The 14,591-nt window shown below is 31.5% G+C and overlaps 1 protein-coding gene across 1 annotated transcript in view; it reads left to right on the top strand.

The window, feature by feature from the left end:
• Positions 1-5,790: 5,790 nt before the first annotated feature.
• Positions 5,791-14,591, top strand: part of LOC149546609 (uncharacterized) — a 38,694-nt gene continuing 29,893 nt past the window's right edge. The window contains exons 1-2 of the mRNA XM_089791298.1: positions 5,791-6,166; positions 6,321-6,643. The gene's annotated coding sequence lies outside the window, so the exon portion shown is untranslated. The remainder of the gene's footprint in view (positions 6,167-6,320; positions 6,644-14,591) is intronic.

Consider the following 14,591-nt stretch of genomic DNA (forward strand, 5'->3'; position numbering starts at 1 on the left):
GTTTTCGACATCTATTTTTCTTGCATGTCTATTAACTCTCACCTTCCAAAGTATGCTAATCTTCCACACATCATCAAAAATAATTGAATATCTCTTTCCCTTTAGTTTTCTGTAAATTAACTCAGACTGGGAGTCAAAACAAAGGAATGAAGCTAAGCTACAACTCTCTTCCTTCCTCTCCTAATACCTGTTATGCTTATTTTTCTTTCTTTTGAGAGGATACAAAGATCAATGGATAAGTCCTTAAATCCAATTCAAAAAATGATAGATGAAGCTCTTGAGATGAATACCTTGCCATCATCATGTGTAGAGGAAAAGATACAGTCTATAACTTCTCCTACATGCTCATTATCTTCTAAAAATGTTGGAGTGACTCAAGAGATTCTGTTCATAGAAAACACAGGTAACCAGGAGCTCTCACCTATGATTTTGAATATTCCTAAAATAGAAAAACCATTTGCCACATTTTCAACAACTTGGTTACAAAAAATCCCTAGAAAGAAAGAAAAAGAGGGTGATCCAATTGGAAATACTGAATATGGATGTAGTGGTCGATTTGGTAAATAAAGACACAAAAATGAAGAAGACTAAAGTAGATTCCAGATTGGCAGTAAATCCTACTACAGGTAACTTATTCATTGAGATTGCACAACTTGCCATCAAGAAGAATGTAGATGGGGCAAATGAATTTGATTTCAACATAACTCAAGTGGACTTAAGCCAGACCACATGTGAATGTTAGGTGCATAAAATTTCCAAGTATTAGTTGTTGTTCTACTTGAACAGTCAAACATGGATAAACATACTAAGGATATGCTCAACCATCAAGTTTGAGCCCTATCTTCATGCATCTAATCAATGGTAGGTGATTAAATTCTATTGGAATACTTTAGAATAACTTGGGCGGGGGGGGGGGGGGGAATCAATTATCCAAGGTCCAGATGTATAAATAAAAATTTTCACAGCTTTAGTGAACCCGTAAAACATTTATACTCATGCATGCATTCATAAGATTATGCAATCACTTAAAACTTGTAGGTTACTTATCAAATCAACTTGTAGAAATGTAAAGCATGTAACATAGCATATTCATCAGCACACTTGACATAATGATTGACGCGAAAACCCAATTTGGGAAAACCCACGAGTAACATGCTACTATGTTCATTCTTCTGAAGTGATGCCTTATGAAAGGTCAACTCTATTAAATGTTACAATACACACTAGGGTTTTGACCTTTTCCTCCTTATGATAGAATTGAACTCGCACATTGAAATTAAATATGTTATTTTGTTAGGATCTTCATCATCACCTTTGCCTTGTATGCCCTATGGTGAATAGGAAGTGGTAGCCAAAGTAAATGAAATAGTTGATTTAGATGTACCTTCCTATGAATTATTGTTCTTCTTGACACTAACTTTCCTATCAGTTTAGTGGTTATAACCTTCTTGAATTTTCTTTTCAAAAAATTCTATGTTCGCTGAATAACAATGAAGGTTCTCTCCCTGAGATTTTTTAATTCTAGTAGAGATCAATTAATGTAAGGTAATTCCAACAATAGTATCTGTTCAAAGTAGAAAGGATCAATTAGATTTAATTCATCTTCTTGCACACCTGTCATATCCTATCCCATCTTGTAATCAATGATTTGTCAAATTGTGAATCTCTTTCAATCTCTTTTTCTCACCTCAAAGTCATCATCACAATTCATCCAGTAGTCTTCCATTGTAGGAAAATGAAGATATCTAGGTCCCAGTGCCAAATTGTTCTTTATGTACCCATTGCCATCAAATGGGAAACAACTCTCATAAGAGTAGAGAGTTATCTTGATAATGGATCTTTCGATGTTTTGAGCATTCAAAGAGGAACTACAATTGTAATGTCATGTAGCAATTGGGAAAGGAATGACACTAGCTCCTTTATTCTTGCACTTTTTATTCACCTACCAATCTTCTTGCAAACCTTTGTAAGTACCAATTTGTCATCTAAAGTGACACAACATAAATAGGCATTCTTGAAAATCTCTAATCTAACTGTAGGTGAAATGAGGATACTGTATGAAACAACTCCTATAAGTGCTTATGAGACTAGTTGCTTCAAGAGATATTTAGAGTCCTATGTTCCCCTGTAAGTCCTTGGTTGTAAGCATGGAAAATGTGTATTTACCTGACAAAAATATGCATTGTTTTGTTTCAACTGCAACTAGAGATACAAATTATAGATTTGTATACCTACACTATATTCCCCATAAGGATTAAGACTCGACCTTGATTTCATACTAGCAATTACATACATAAAATAATAGAAAATGTGGAATCTTTGATTTAGATTGAATTGACTCAACTGGTTGTGAAGGCAATCACTAAACATGCCTCCCCAACAAATAAATTGTTTTCCAGTGGTTATGGTATTGATGTATAAAAACATCCAATCCTAGAAATTTTTAGCAATTTTATTCTCGACCACCCTTTTTAGGAGAACAATCATATTTGAGTTATCCTCAAAGGTATCCTTAGTGAAAAGTGCCCTTTATAGTGTCCTTGATAATTGTGATTATCTTCTCCTCGACTAATCTAACCAACTTTTGGCAATGGTATTTAAACACCTTTTTTTTTATGAAAGTAATCTTGAGCGCCTTCTATGGAGATCTCTGTGAATTCCTCCATGAGAGGCAATATGAACAAAATTGAAATCAAAACTAGACCATGTCTTGCTATCACATTGCCTCCTCATACCCAATATCTCTAGAATTTGGGTCGTACGCTTTCATACAATCCAAAACCAATTCAGTGCACTAAATTGCCAACGAATGTCTCTCTGCATGAGCTAGCCCACTGTTCAATATTCGTTGTAAAGGTGGTTGATTCTCTTTGCTCATTGCTTACCATAAATATGCAATATCAATGTGTCCCATTTTTGTGTCTGATACCTCGAGAAGCATAGTTTTTGATATTGCAACAGTTCTAGGCCTTAGAAATTGTACTTCATTACTTTTAACTTTCAACTATCCTTCTTTGGAAAAATAAGTAGATTTTAAATTGAACACATGATGTAGATTAGACAAGTACAATGATTGGTGCTCATATTAGGGTCACTGCACTGTTTGATAATCAATTCCTTCTTCTGATCAATGGATCTTGTCTTCAAACATGAAGGGTATTAATCGAGAACTTGATATTATTCAAATTTCAACATTCCTCAAATTTGGCTCATAAAGTTTTGACGGTACAGGCAAATGGGGTTTTCTTTCTAACTTCTAAAGTTACTTTGCCCAATACTGGTTTTAGGGATTTGTTGCAACAAGGATAATCACAGGGTGTTACAATAGTGAGATACTATATGAAACTATTTGAATACTTTATCTGCTTGAACTTTGCTTCGAGGTTTTTCTCATATCCTGTCAAACAACTTTGTGTCTTGTGGAAGGTTTCCTTCTAGACTGCTTTTTATTACAAGCTTTTGTGAACCTGTCAGCATGCCTTTTCTTCATTCATGTATTTTGCATGTGTAGACATCTTGAAAATAATTATAGATTTATCTTAGCAAGTAATGCAAAGAAAGTGAGTTTAGCTACATTATATTTGCCTACCCATTGAGTTGGTTTTGATAGAGGAAAATTGTGCCACGATGGTTGTATGCATATGCATTTCCTAGTCAGATTTAAAACTCTCGCAAGAACATTTTTTCAGAATTGTCATTTTTAGTGGGACTCCAAACTTTTAGAATTCAAGACATTCACACTCACATTTGATCATGAGTCTACGTGATGACAACAAATCACTCATTAAAAAATAATTTTTTAAATTATTAAATTAAATTTTTATATTAATAATCAATATGTATGAATGCAATAATATTATATGCAATAATATTATATTGAAGTTAAGATTCTAAAGCATAAAAAGGAAAAAAGTGAATGACATAAAGAAAGAGAAAGCAATAAAATAGATTACCTTTTTTTTCTATTTAATTAAATTATCTTAATTTATATATTACCTATGTGACATTTTTCAAGTGTGGAAGAACGTAATTGCATGCCTTTCTCGTAGTACATTATTCTTTTCTTCCTGGGAAATCTAACTAGCACGCATATTTTGTTAGTTTGAAGTTTGAATGGGAACCGCTTTATTTGCCATAATGCTAGATGCCTTTTTTGTGGTCCCTTATCAATTACTGATCCAAATTATTCTCCGAAAAGAAAGTCTTCCACAATAATTTCTTCAACTAGACATCATTGTCCCGCATCAATATAAAAATAATACTTTAATTCTGATGGCGATGCTTTTGTTTTAAAATCTTCTCACTTATCTCTCCTTTTACTTAAAATAAATAATTTTTTTACCTATCGTATTTTTGAAATAAATGTAAATGTAAATATGAGTGTTATTGAGTACTTTCATTTAAGAGGGGCAAAGCACTGAACTTTATGTACAAGTGGAAGGAAATAAATGAAAAAGGAGAGATGACAAACAAGTATGTTTATCATTCTACTATTTTTTTGACAATCGTTTTTTTTGCTCAAATAGATAACTTCATTTTAAAAGTTTCTACGGATTACTAGTGCATGATAATATTATATTATGTGTATACATTTTTTTAAAAAAATCATTACACAAGTGCGAAAAATGCTAATTGAATGAGGAAGAGAGAGAGATATCTTAAAATAGAAAATTCATACTCAAGACTTTATTGATCTTCCACATCTACAATCATAGTTAAAGATAGGCATGAATGACAATTTCATCAAAGAGTTGTTTAATTTAACAATATGAAAATAATAGTTAAGTATTAAATTCTTAAAAACATAAAAATTATTATATTTATATTTTATAAATAAAATTTATTTAATATTTACTAAAATAGAAAATATTAAAATATTATAGTCTATAATAAAAGGAAAAAATTGTAAGAAGGAAAGAAAACAACTTGGAGGCTGTACTTTAATTCTTATTTATATGGATTTTTGTTTTGATGATATTTTTTTGTTTAAGTTGGTTTGTCATTCTGCAGTTCAATATTTTGTGTACTCTAAATTTCAAATATACTACTATTGGAACACAAGCCAATACCCTCTGAGTACTATTATTAAAAAAAAAAATCTTATATATTATATAATAATATCATTATATAGTTACACTTGATATGCAACAATAATCAAATAATATCAATAATTAACAAGTGCCACGTAGTGGCATTGTCGTAATAATTTAGAAATTAATTATAAAATAATTTTAATTCTAAAATAAATCATAAATTAATTTTAATAATTTACATAATTGAAAATTTAATATAAAATAATAATAATGTAGAATTAATTGATTATTTTTATTTGATTTGATTTTTGAATGAAATAATAGTTACAATTAATAAAATAGTAATTCATTTAATAGTAGCAATGATATAAGTATACGTAATTTGTTAATTAAAAGATATTATTATTAATACTAAATTACATTTAACAAATGTTCTTTCAAAAAATGCCGAAGGAAGTGAAATAGAAAGCCTTCAAAAAATAGTTCTATAACACAAAATCATTTTAACCAATGACATTTGAAATAAATAGTATATTTATTGAATTTTTTTAAAATTATAAATTAAAACTTTACAAAAACTAAGACTATTCTAAAATAAAAATAATAAAATTGTATTATTGATGGAAACTAATTGAATTTCCTAAAAGTGAATGTAATATTACTATTTCCTCAGTACAATAATGAAAAAGAGTGATCCGGAGAAATTTGTTATACTTCATTATAATCAGTACCTCGGGTCACTAAGCACGTCCCTCGTTTGAATGCCACAATTTGAAACTCTGCTTATTTATTCTCCCATGTATTTCTCAACCATGTATTTTCTGTCAGGAAGCATTTTACGCTGTACTCTTGGCAGCAAATGGAATTCACACTTTTTCTTTTTGATGTTTTTGTCGGAGATATTCTTCATGTGGGCTTCTGCTTTTTAAAACAAAATAACAGGTAGCAAGGTTATCTAAATAAAATAGAGTAAAAAGGAGACTAAATTAAGTAAACATAAGGCTGAAACTATATAAATAGGGGAACTGCAGCCATGGAAGTAAAGCAATTTTTGGCTAGAGTTAAACTAAGGGCTGTTCATATAAGATATTGGACCCGTTGTCACATAGATTTGCACTGCAGTAATCCTCCAGGTAGCGTATGCACATGTTTGTTAACCTCTGTTCATTTATTTCTTACATACAATATCATCTAAAACTAAGCGGTTGTTGTTTCTCAAGCATATGGAATTTGTGTTTCTTTCTCCTTTCTTCTGTTATTTCTGATATATGTTTTTTCCTCGTACAGTTTCAAGGTACGATCTTAGAGGTTTTGTAATCTACCCCCAACAAGTTTATATCTAAGAAGTGCCATGGCTACGGAGATTGTAAGCATGCCTTTCCGGAGGGCTGAAAGGAGTTATTTCAGTACTCCACTTGGCTGGCGTCTGGCTACTTTTGAGGAAGCAAGAGATGGGCTGGAAATGATTAAGGAGCATAACATTTTAGAGCGATGGGACAGAGTGCGTCTGCTGGACGGTTGGATACTCGGTCCAGGCTATGATTTCCAAATGGGAAATGATTTCAAAGGGTGTCTCGGCTGCATGCTACTCATTCAAATTCCACCATCTGGTATGCTCTGCTCTCCTTTCCTTTGTTAAGATGAATTTTCTTTGAAAAAGCTTTTCATAATTATAGTTCAATTGTTAAAAAGTAATAATTAAAAAGATCAATTTAGTTTTTAACTATTTAAAATACTTTTAAAGAATGTAATATATATAGAAAGTGCAAGATGGAAAATACTAATTAATTAATTATATGATATGATGATAAATAGTAATAAATAGTAGTCTTGTGTAAGGTGAATTTGTTAGTCTTTTATTTACTTATATGGGCATATTCACACACTTAGCCACATACCTATCTATACATTCTTATATGTTGAACACCTACTTTATCTATATGGCCACACGTCTTTGTACACTCATGCAATCCATTTTCTTATCACACCTAAATTTTTATGCATATATTATATATAGTGAGATGGTCCAGGGTTGTGAGAACTTCCTTTAAGATTACAAGATCTTCTGTATCTTAAGGCTAAATTTATTTTTTAAAATTTAGTGAACTAGTTGTTTTTGTCTCTTTTTCCCAATTAAGCACATTCTTTTATGATTTGGGTTGCATGTGGTAATATGTAAACACTTTTACAATCTTTGAACAATCTTAAAGATACATGATATATGTGTTCACTTATTATTACTATAAAATTCGACCTAGCAAAGGTATTTTACAATATTTCTAATTGACATAGTTGATAAGTAAGTTAAAGTGGATTAATATCAACATGGTGAATACACTACTAGATTTCAAAGTTCTAGCTTGAATGATTTTGGGTGCACTAGACAAAATTTTACAATTTTTAATTCTCAAACTATGTGACCATGGCCTTTAAGTGTCAAGTCACAACCTAAAACGAGGGACCTATGAGATAAATTCATTATTAATAATTTTGAATCTAAAAGGATAAAAAGATTCCTAAAGGTAAATAATATGAGAAGCATGATAAAGTGAAACTAAAGTATCATTTTAGTCAAATAAATTAGAAATATTTAAACTAATATTTTAAGATTGTATCATATTATATATAATTGTATAGTTTAAATTTTTTTAAGATATATATATGGAAATTACTAACTAATTATATTAATTATATGATATGATGATAAATAATAGTCTTGTATAAAAGTTAGGTTAATTTACATAGTCCTTAATCTACTTATATGTGTACTTATTGTTATTCTTATATATCCGCATATCAAGCTTAGGCATATAGGTCTACCTCTTTCAATATATGCAAGGTTATACATTCTTATATATTGAAGACCTACTTAATCCATATGGTCGCACATCTTTATACACTCATCCAATCAATTTTCTTATCACACTTAAATTCTTATGCTTATTTTATATACACTAAGATCAATCCATGTGAGAACTTCCTTAAGTGTACAAGATCTTCCATATTGTAAGATTAAATTTATATTTTAAAATTTAGTGAACCAATTGTCTTTGTCTCTTTTTTCCAAGGCCAGTTAAGCACATGATTTTATGATTTGGTGTTGCACATGGTAATATGCAAACAATTTTATAGAATGCATTTTATTATCTCCCAATCAAGAATATTCTATTGACATCTTAAAGCATTGATAGGGTAATTGGTAATGACATATTTGAATATAGTGAACTAAAAAGACAAAAACTGTGCATCTCAAGTGTTTGATTGTTGTTTAGAATCTTTGAAAAATCTTAAGGGTATGGCCTAGGTTCTCACTTCTTATAACTATAAAACCAAACGGCTCAAACATTACACACTAAGGCTTGATTTCTATGATAAAAGTGTTAAATAGTCAAAGTTGACTTATTTGTTCAAGATTAATATCTTCCTTAATATGTGATGTTTAGGGGGAGCCCTATAAAATGCAACCTTGCAAAGTTATTTAAAAATATCCTCAGCTTGTAAAGTTTTTGATAAAAAGCAGTATGAAGAGGGTGTGCATCATGGTAAAATCACAACATATTAGATATACATTAACACCATATAATTAATAACATCTAGAGCACATAGAGGACCAGAACAAAAAGTCTACCTCTATTAAAAATCATTTTAAGAAAAGTAGAGCATTGTGCCACCACTTATCATCAAAACTAAAGTCCAGATTACCATAGTCCAAAATAGAGTACTTAGCAAAAATATGAAATCTAACAAAAATAACATACCATATAGGGTTGTGATTAAATTTAACAGCCTTATTCCTAAGGCTATAGCATAAAAAAGTCAAAATAGTTAGTGGGGTTTTATGTAAAGAGTCTCCTTAAAAATGACCCTCAAAGCCATTTTTTGTTGCCAAACGCAGTCAAGGTCTCTACTCTTTCTGCCATATTATTTATAGCCTTTCTTCCCTGCTCTTTAGCAAGTTTATTTGAGAGACAAGTTTTCAATTTTTAGAAATAGAGAATACTGAGGGGGTGGGGTCAATCAATATTCTAACACTTAAATTAGCACAACTATATATTTCAACATTTAACCATATGTATGCACAGATGAATAAATTGAAAAGTAAGGTACCTGTTGAGCATCATAATTGCATGATGACAATGACAAAAATTCGTGAGAATCTCTCTTGAAAATTCAATGAAATATCAACTCCAAGATTCTAGGAGAAAAATTCTCAACAGACTAGGTAGCTCAATTGAAGATAAATGTTTCTATTTAATGAGGAGGCTTTGGTTGGTTTGGTGAAGTCTAATCTATAAATTTGTGACACTTAGAAAATATATAGTAGAAAATGTTTTTTTTGTATTTTCTATTTTTTTGATACATGCAAGTCTAAACTAATATGAATTTCTAACTTAACCAAATTTTTATGAAAAGAAATTGGAAAAGATAAGGTAATGAGAGATGTAAACAAATTGTTGAAAATGAAATCTAAATGAACATAAGCCATGTGGGAAACATGTATGCAAATTAAATATTTGAAGGCCCGGAGAGTAGGAAACCAACAAAAAATGGAGCAATGCAACCATAATCTTCCTAATATAATTGTCAATAGAACTTTGTAAGATAGTATAGTTTTTCACTACTCATTGAATCATGTAGCCACAAAAGTGTACACACATGAGACAAATTGCTATGAATGTATGTGTAGAAATCTCCTTTTCTGTTTCATCACTGTAGATGTATCATGTGACTAATCATGAAAAACTCCAAAAAACTAAGATCACATAAGAATTCTAAAATATTAAGACTATTAGCTCCTTCATTATTCATGAACTATTAATTCATAAAGAGAACACACATTCAAACAAGAATCACTACACACAGAAGGAAAGCACTGGTAGCATGATTTATTGCATAAAATATCAACCTTGAATACATGTTACATTCTTGAATTTATAGGAAACCATCTCCATTATGCAATATTTGGAGCTAGGGATTTTTCCTTGTAAAAGGAAAGCTACAAATATTAATTTTATGAAAACTATGTACAAACTAACTCCTAATATGGTTCTAAGCATGCATGCACTCTTATTTTTATTTATTAAATGGTGCATGGGCCTTTACATGCCTCTAAACTATACAAAGAAGAAGAAGATGAGAAGGGAGATATCTTTGAGTATAAGATAGAGCTTAGGAGCCTTCCAAAGATAACAACTCGACCTCTTCCATGCATATCTACCAGACAACCACTACCAAGCCAAAAAATGCAGTTTTGGTGCATGAAAATGCCAAATTTAGAAATTGGCAATTAACTAGCGATACAACTACAAGTCATAAAAAATTGCCACACATGTGAAGTTGCAGAGTTGTGCACATGAGGAGATGAAAATTGTTCCTTCTTTCAAAACTCAAAAATTGTAGAGTTGTGAACCTATGGAGTTGCAAACCTCCATGTGCCCAAAATTGGAAAATTTCTTCTAAGTAAACAAAACTTAATTTTTAGCATTTGGGTTTTCTTCCCCTTTGTCCAAAACGATGCATGGATATGGTGCCTTGAATTTCTCTATAGAAGTCATGATTTCTAAAGGATATAGTAGATATAGGGCCTCATATTTTTCCTTTACCTTTCCATAATAAGTGTGGACTTCATGATGTATTTCATCAAAATTGGGCCCCCTTTTGTCTAATTTCCTAAGTGCCTTCTTAGCTTTGAAATTTCTTCTCAGGTCATCATCAGAAGAAACTACTTTGAAGGTGGCTCAGAATTGTTGTGTGACAGCCCCTAAAGAACATAAGGTCTTCCTAGAGTCATCCTAAAAAAATTTCAAGCTAGCTCTGGTATATAACTTATCTGCTTCCAAGATCTTGGCTTGTGCCTTATCCCACATATTCTTGATGTCATTTTGAACATTAGAAGCATAAATTGGTTACTAGCTTCAATATTCTCTATCCAATCTTCAAACTTATCTAGCTTTTCTGGAGTGAAAATGGCTAACAACATCTTATACATTTTCCCTTTGATCGCTCTTACTTTCTCTAGATCCTTTGACCACATTTCAATCTCATCGATCATATCAAACTCATGATTAACTATGCCTCCCAACTTTCACATGCTCTCATATATACCATGTAATAGCTGCATATTTACTTCTATATACTCTATATCATTTTCCTCAAAACTATGTCACCACCTATATTAGGCATCCAAAAATGAATCTCTAGGTGGTTCAACCGAAGCTCGTTTGTTAAGGGAAGCCTTTAATGTAGCCTCTGGGTTAACTGGGTCCATGGACACACTACCTCTTTAACATATTACTGCAAAACTTTATTTTGATTTCTCAAAACCAAGAGTTCATCCTTGTCCTTATCTAATTGATGGAATGCATGTCTTAAGCCCATAGTATGTCATGATCTTGTCAGTGTCCTTTGTGAGCTTGACTAGTACAATCTCCTACATTTGGTAGTCTTGTGGGTCTATGCTTTAGAGGTTAGCATGGGGCAAAGGAATAGTAATCTAGGCTAATAGATTATCTTGTGTTTCCTTCATCACAAAAGCCAATCGTTGAGGATCTCCTTGAAGAGGTTATAGAAGGTGTAAGGCATTTGTAAGGACTGGCATTCCCTCAAATGCACTTATAATATGGGTAAGTGCACCAAGATGGTTTACAAAAAGGGGTATAATTGGACACATTTTTCCCAAAATCAAGTAAACTTGAACTTGGACTAGACTTTTGAGGGTCATCACCTCACAATAACAAAATGTGTAAAACATATAAATTGTAGTACTATGAATCTACTTTCTAAACTACAAGAGTTTTTGCAAAATGGATAAGATTAGGTGGGTCAAACCCTGCGCACAAAAAAAATAGTTCCTAGTTTTTTTAGAAAACACAATATAGTTATTTTTTGTGTGCAGCACAAAAGACATAGTTATATTCAATATTTCGCAAATCCCTTTGTTAGGATGATAGTTAAGAGTGATATCTAGAAGTTGTATTTTTTTTGTAATTTTTTGATGAGTATGTTTTTTTAATGAATTATTGAAATGACTACATCTTGAAATTTCGGTACCTGTTCCTGTACTGAGCATAACTTGCATCCAAATAATCAAAAACAATTTTTTTAAAAATCAAGTGTAGAACAATAATATGTAATTTATTTTGAATTTGGTTAATTATATCAATAGTTATTAAAAAAGGTAGGCATATGTTTGTGAGGGCTATTAAAGCATTTGTTAAAAATAATTAAAGTTTACAATGATAATATTGTCCAAAAATAGAAAAAATTATGTAGTTAGAAAGCTAAGAGGACGTGTAAGATTATGGTGGTGATTTTAGAAATACTCACTTTACCATTAGTAAGCCTGATGAAGGGAAATACGGGAATACATTTGGGAAGATGAAAAAACATTTAAAGGAAAAAAAAATGGAGGGAAAATAGTCTCCCAAGCCTTTGGGTCATTTCGCTAGGCTTTTACCAAGCCATAACCCAACCGAGTTTCTAGGATTCAAATAAACCAATTGGGTTATCCAAATCAAAAAGTACATTCGAAACTTGATTGAGTTTTGAAAAAGAAAAAAATTATGTCTTCAAAACCTAATATGGTTTTGAAGAAGTAAAAAGGGGCTCTACTCTAGAGCCCATAACTTTCGCATACAGAGTCTGATCGACTCCGTTCAAAATGCGTTGGAAAGATATTGAAGAGATCTACAAAAATGCTACAGATAAAAAAATCATATGACATCAAAATTGTATTTTCCATCAATTTGAATTAAGTATGGTATAAAATAAGTAGTCATTTTTTTCCAAATATGCAACCAATAGGTAAATACGAATGGTAACATATTTTTAATTCTCTCTCTCAAACACACACACACACACACACACACACACACACACACACACACACACACACACACACACTCACTCACTAACTCACTAAACAAATCATAAGATATCTCTCATACAAATTCCTTACCTCTAGCATTCTCTCACTAACTCCTAACCTCTCCCTCTCTCTCACTTGTTACCCTTAAGGGATGTCTCTCTCTGAGTAACCCCTACTACCCTCTCTCTCTCTCTCTCCCTCTCTCTCACTTGTTACCCTCAAGGGATGTCTCTCTCTGAGTAACCCCTACTACCCTCTCTCTCACTAAACCATAAACTAACTCTCTCTCTCTCTCTCTCTCTCTCTCTCTCTCTCTCTCCCCACACCTAACCTTCTCATTCTATCACTAAATCATAACCTTTCTTTTTTACTAGCTCCTAACTCCCCCTCTCTCACACTAACCCCTACCCCCTACCCCCCAAACCCCCCCCCCCCCCCCCTCTCTCTCTCTCTCTCTCTCTCTCTCTCTCTCTCTCCTAGGCTCTATTGTTAGGATATGACCATAGATAGAAATAACAATTACATGCAAATATAAACAATATTAGGAAATAATAAATCACACAAAAAAGAACACAAGACACCAAGATTTAATATAGTTCACCCAATCCTTGGGCTACGTCCACCAAATAATAAGTCCAATATTATTATGATCCAGTGATTACAACCTAATTACAATCTGTAATCCCTTATAGCTCAATATTACCGCAAGAAACAATTTCACATCACACATTATGAAAGATACCTAACCCTAAGCCCTTTTATACAAGTATTTTTGTCACTTTATAGTTATAATTAATTGCAACATGTCGACTTGAAATTCCTGATAAAATAGGGCCCAAATATTTTTTACCCCAAAGAATAATGAAGTATGTACAATACTTCCCTGATCAGTCACCACAAACTAACAATCTCCCACTTGGGGACTGATCAGGCTCCACACTAAACAACAATCTCCCACTTGGAGACTGATTTTGTGGCAATATTGCTACCACACAGGGCTCCCACTGGATCAAACCACCCTAGACTTTGTTGTTCTTTTATTGGGTAAAAGCACAAACCTGTGTCACCCTTTTGTAAAAGAAAAGACTAACAAAAGTATAACTATTCACATTCAATGACATAAAACTAGTATTATTATTTAGAATTTGAAAATGAAGTAAACTAATGAAATGTGTAGAAATGGATGAAGTTTAAGATTATAATTTTTAATAATAATTTGGAATAAGAATTGATATATTTTCCTAATTTTTATAGATAACTTTTTAGTTGCTAAAAAATGCTGAAAATTAGGGGTTTAGTTCCCACCACAAAACTATATGGAAATAAACTTATTTCTATTTGAAATCAGACTATATTATAGATGACATATATAGCTAGAACAATTAACAATAAAAATTGACTTTAGACATATTTTCTCTTTTATGGTGATTTAAATTTGAACTCACCTAAAATCAATAGTTTTCATCTCCCACCACATTTTTCAAAATAAATCTGTTCTAACTAGAAGAAAAATTATATATCCTGAAAGAGGACTCTCTCCTCTAGAACCTCATATAATTTATAAATTTTTTTGATATGATTTAATATATTTTTTCTTTCTCAAAATTGACATCTTTTTTAGTATTAAAATACGTGCTTTTAGATTTTTTTAATTACAATATACTTTATGTAATTAAAATACTATAAAATCT

This window comes from Cupressus sempervirens, chromosome 7, assembly GCF_028749045.1.
Source record: "Cupressus sempervirens isolate cs-2001-9-10 chromosome 7, ASM2874904v1, whole genome shotgun sequence".
NCBI classification, from domain to species: Eukaryota; Viridiplantae; Streptophyta; class Pinopsida; order Cupressales; family Cupressaceae; genus Cupressus; species Cupressus sempervirens.